Below are 6,000 nucleotides of genomic sequence, written 5' to 3' on the forward strand. Positions count from 1 at the left end.
AGCTGCCAGGGAATCTGGTGCACAAATGCATGATGATCTTTTTATAGTTGCAGACGAGCTGCACATTGAGGGAGTGGAAGCCCTTGCGGTTCACAAACTCTCCTGGGTGATGAGGGGGTGCCTTCATGGCCACATGATGATGACCTGCTCCAGTGGGAAGCCAGCCAGAGCCGTAAAGCCGAGCGCCCGGTCAGTAACACTGGCTTCATCAGTGACAAAGTTGATATAATTGGCTGACTTGTGAAAAATGGCGTCCGTCACCTGGGTGATGCATCTGTGGGCGGCCGACTGCAAGATCCCGCAAATGTCTGCTGCGGATCCCTGACACGAAGAAGTTGAGGGTGGTGGTGACTTTGACAGCCACTGGTAAGGAGTGTCCACCAGGACCTCTGGGCAGCAGATCTTCTTCCAGCAATGTGCAAATGTCAGCAATGACCTGGCGCGATAGCCTGAGCCTCCTGAAGCACTGCTGCTCAGTCATATTGAGCAAGCTCATCCTCTGCCTGTATACCCTATCAATAGACATTCCCCTGTACACTACTTTAGTCACCTCTTCAAAAAATCCAATCAGGTTTCTCAGGCATGACGTACCATTCACAAATCCATGCTGGCTCTCTGATCAACTGAAAATTTTTGAGGTGTTCAGACGCCCTATCCTTAAATATAGACTCTAGTAATTTCTCCACAATAGACAATAGACTAACTGAACTATAATTCCCTGGTTTCCCTCTCTTGCCATTCTTAAAAAATGGAGTGACATGCACAATATTCCAATCTAAAGGAACGGTTCCTGAATCGAGAGGACTTTGGAAGATTATAGTTAGAGCAGCTGCACTGTGCTCACCTAATTCCTTTAAAACGCTGGGATGGAAACCTTTTGGCCCTTAGTATCTGTCACGCTTTAGTGCCATTATTTTCTTCATTACTGTTATTATATATACGTTAATTTAATTGAGTCCCTGTCCCCGATTCAATATTAATTTCCTTGGGATTTACAGCATGCTATCTTCTTCTTCTACTTTAAATATAGGAACATAGAAGATAGGAGCAGGAGTAGGCCATTCGCCCCTTGAGTCTGTTCCACCATTTAATGAGATCATGGCTGATCATCCAAATTCAGTACCCTGTCCCTGCTTTCTCCCCATATCCCTTGTTCCCTTTAGCCTTAAGAAATATATCTAACTCCTTCTTGAATATATTTAGTAAGTTGGCCTCAACTGCCTTCTGTGATAGAGAATTCCACAGGTTCACCACTCTCTGGGTGAAGAAATTCCTCCTCATCTCAGTCCTAAATGGCTTACCCCTTATCCTTAGACTGTGACCCCTGGTTCTGGACTCCCCCGCCATCGGGAACATCCTTCCTGCATCTAGTCTGTCTAGTCCTGTTAAAATTTTATAAGTTTCAATGAGATCCCCTCTCATTCTTCTAAACTCTAACGAATATAAGCCTAATCGACTCAATCTCTCTTCATACGTCATTCCTGCCATCCCAGGTATCAATCTGGTGAATCTTCGCTGCACTCCCTCTATGGCAAGAACATCCTTCCTCAGATAAGGCGACCAAAACTGCACACAATACTCAAGGTGTGGTCTCGCCAAGGCCCTGTACAACTGCAGCAAGACATCCTTGCTCCTGTACTCAAATCCTCTCGCTATGAAAGCCAACATACCATTTGCCTTCTTAACCGCCTGCTGCACCTACATGCTTACCTTTAGCGAATGGTGCACAAGGACACCCAGGTCTCGTTGCGCTTCAACTTTTCCCAATCTATTGCCGTTCAGATAATAATCTGTCTTCCTGTTTTTGCCACCAAAGTGGATAACCTCACATTTATCCACATTATACTGCATCTGCCATGCATCTGCCCAATCACCCAACCTATCCAAATCATACTGGAATTTCTCTGCATCCTCCTCACAGCACACATGCCCACCCAGCTTTGTGTCGTCTGCAAACTTGGAGATATTACATCTAGTTCCTTCGTCTAGATCATTAATATATATTGCGAATAACTGGGGTCCTAGCACCGATCCCTGCGGTACCCTGCCTGCCACTTGGAAAAAGACCCATTTATTCCAACTCTTTGCTTCCTGTCTGCCAACCAGTTCTCTATCCAAGTCAGTACCTTACCCCCAATCCCACGTGCTTTAACTTTGCACGCCAATCTCTTATGCGGGACCTTATCGAAAGCCTTCTGAAAGTCCAAATACACCACATCCACTGGTTCTCCCTTATCTATTCTATCAGTTACATCCTCAAAAAATTCCAGTAGATTAGTCAAGCATGATTTACCTTTTGTAAATCCATGTTGACTTTGTCCGATCCTGTCACTGTTTTCCAAGTGCTCTGCTATTACATCTTTTATAATGGATTCTAGCATTTTCCCCACTATCGATGTGAGGCTTACCGGTCTATAATTCCCCGTTTTCTCTCTACCACCTTTTTTAAATAGTGGGGTTACATTAGCTGTCCTCCAATCCATGGGAACGATTCCAAAGTCTATGGAATTTTGGAAGATGACTAACAATGCATCGACTATTTCTAGGGCCACTTCCTTAAGTACCCTAGGATGTAGATTATCAGGCCCTGGGGATTTATCGGCCTTCAATCCAGTCAATTTCCCTAACACCATTTCCCTACAAATACTGATTTCATTCAATTCCTCCCTCTCATTAGACCCTATGTTCCCTGAAATCTCTGGAAGGTAATTTGTGTCCTCCTTTGTGAAGAAAGAACCAAAGTATGTATGTGGTAAACCACTGTTATAGTTATCACTGTATATTGTTCTCACTGTTCTCACTGTCACATCACTACACGAGGTCGCCTCTTGTCGCACTGTTATACCTGGGCTGACCACCTCCGACTCCGCCCATTACCTGCCCAGGTATAAAGGTAGCTGACTGGCTAGTATTCCTCCCTGTTGGATCGGATCACCCACGAGGGTGGGCTCTGTTATTTAGCCAATAAAAACCTTCAGTTACGTTCTTAACTCGTCGCCTTTTATTGGACTAATTGATAGGCATATCAATTTTATTGACTAAATTTTAAAGATGTCTGATAATGAACAGCAACAGCAAGGAGCTCACCCAGCAGCACAGCAACAGCAGCCTCCAGACAACGGGCCACACCAGCCGGCTTGGCTGCAAGCCTTGAAACCACCATACCTGGATCTAAACCCACAGGCACCAAACTCAGCCAACGACTTCAAACACTGGCTGGACTGCTTCGAATCGTACCTGGAGGAAGCCGTCGTCCCTCAGAGATCCAAACTAAGAGTCCTGAAAGCCCAAGCGAGCCCGAGAGTATATACACTCATCCAGGACATGACTACGTACGACGACGCCATCAACCTACTGAAACAGCAGTACCGGAGCCCGGTAAACTACATGTACACTAGGCATCTCTTAAGATCTCGCCAGCAACAGCCAGGAGAATCGATAGCTGAATTTTCACGAGCGCTGAGACAACTCGGCAGGAACTGTGACTTTAAAGCGGTGACGGCTACTGCGAACATGGAAGACAATGTCCGCGACGCCTTGGTGAGAGGCCTACGTTCCGACTACACACGGCAAAGACTGCTTGAAGCTAAGGACATAGACCTGGACAAGGCCGAAGCCCTCGCCCTCACCCTAGAGGCCACCCAGCAAGACCAGGAAGCGTTTGCCAGGTACTATTCGCGACCCTGGGACTCGGGCCCGACCCCCACCCCACCACCCTTCACAGCGCTGCCCCCGGGACCTACCTCAGCGTCTGCATCACGGATCCGACCGGGCCCGCTAGCCCCGGTACCGGCCCCGACATCAGGCAACCCCGATCGGGCCACTGGCTGCTTCTTTTGCGGCCAGGAGAAGCATCCGAGGTCGCGCTGCCCAGCCAAAAACTCGACCTGCAAAACCTGCCTCAAGAAAGGCCACTTCTCCAAGGCCTGCAGAAGCAAATCCTCAGAAGCCAGCAGTGCCTCATGCGAACCCTGGGGGCGGCCATCTTTGTGCGGGGCAGCCGAAGCCTGCAGAGCCTCATGGGAAAACCAGGGGCGGCCATCTTTGTGCGGGGCAGCCGAAGCCTGCAGAGCCTCATGGGAAAACCAGGGGCGGCCATCTTTGTGCGGGGCAGCCGAAGCCTGCAGAGCCTCATGGGAACAGCAGGGGCGGCCATCCTTGTGCGGGGCAAACGATTTAAACAGAGCCTCATGTGAACTACGGGGGCCGCCATCTTGTCATGACAACGACGCGCTCATCTACACCCTAGCTTCCGTGACCCTGGATCAAGCCCGCCCGCACCACCTGGCCAGCTCAATGATGGACATCAAAGTCAACGGCCACGCCACGACCTGCCTGTTCGACAGCGGAAGCACGGAGAGCTTCATCCACCCAGACACGGTGAGCCACTACTCCCTCCCCGTCCTGCCAACGCGCAGCCGCATCTCGATGGCATCGAGGTCGCACGCCACAGACATCAGCGGCTACTGTGTCGTGACATTGTCGGTTAAAGGGACAGAGTATAAAAATTTTAAACTCCTCGTACTCCCCCAGCTGTGCGCTGCCGTCATACTAGGGCTGGACTTCCAATCCCACCTCCAAAGTGTAACCCTAGCATACGGTGGACCCCTCCCCCCACTCACAGTCGACAACCAGCGAAAGTTAAACCGCCCACCGCGTAACACCTGCAGCCTATCCACCCTCAAGGTACCGCCACCTTCCCTGTTCGCTAACCTCACCCCCGACTGCAAACCTGTCGCTACTAAGAGCAGGCGGTACAGCGCTGGGGACAGAGCCTTCATTAGCTCTGAGGTGCAGCGACTCCTGAAAGAGGGCATTATTGAGGGGAGCAGCAGCCCCTGGCGTGCCCAGGTGGTGGTAGTCAAGACCGGCGACAAAAATCGCCTGGTTATCGACTACAGCCAGACCATAAACAGATACACCCAGCTGGACGCATACCCCCTCCCCCGCATATCGGACATGGTCAATGAGATTGCACAATACCGCGTATTCTCGACCATCGACCTCAAGTCGGCCTACCACCAACTCCCCATCAGCCCGGAGGACAGCCAGTACACCACCTTCGAGGCGAATGGCCGCCTCTACCAATTCCTTAGGGTCCCCTTTGGTGTCACCAACGGGGTCTCGGTTTTCCAACGGGAGATGGACCGGATGGTTGACCAGAACGGACTACAGGCCACTTTCCCCTATCTCGATAACGTCACCATCTGCGGCCGCAACCGGCAGGACCATGACGTGAATCTGGAGAAATTCCTCCGTACGGCCCAACGGCTGAACCTCACCTACAATAAGGAGAAATGCGTGTTTAACACAGCGCGCCTTGCCATCCTTGGCTGTGTAGTAGAGAACGGAGTCATCGGCCCCGACCCCGAAAGAATGCGCCCCCTCATGGAGCTACCCCTCCCCCACTGTCCAAAAGCACTTAGGAGAACCCTGGGGCTTTTTGCCTACTATGCCGAATGGGTACCCAATTATGCGGACAAAGCCAGACCCCTCCTGAAAACCACATCCTTCCCCCTCACGGAAGAGGCGTGCGCGGCCTTCTCCCTCATTAAGGGAGACATAGCCAAGGCCACAATGCACGCAGTGGATGAGTCAATCCCCTTCCAAGTGGAGAGCGATGCATCCGACTTCGCCCTAGCCGCTACCCTTAACCAGGAGGGTAGGCCGGTAGCCTTCTTCTCAAGGACCCTACAGGGCCCCGAGACCCGACACTCGTCGGTCGAGAAGGAAGCCCAGGCAATTGTGGAGGCAGTACGGCGCTGGAGGCACTACTTGGCAGGCAAACGATTTACCCTCCTCACCGACCAACGCTCGGTTGCCTTCATGTTTAATAACAAGCTGAGGGGCAAGATCAAGAACGACAAAATCTTGAGGTGGAGAATCGAGCTTTCCACCTATGATTATGAGATCTTGTACCGGCCCGGTAAACTGAACGACCCCCCTGATGCTCTTTCACGCATTACATGCGCCAGCGCGCAAAGTGATAGACTTCAGACC

The sequence above is a fragment of the Somniosus microcephalus genome, chromosome 1, assembly GCF_052327205.1.
Source record: "Somniosus microcephalus isolate GS21.2 chromosome 1, FLI_Smic_1.0, whole genome shotgun sequence".
Taxonomy (NCBI): Eukaryota; Metazoa; Chordata; class Chondrichthyes; order Squaliformes; family Somniosidae; genus Somniosus; species Somniosus microcephalus.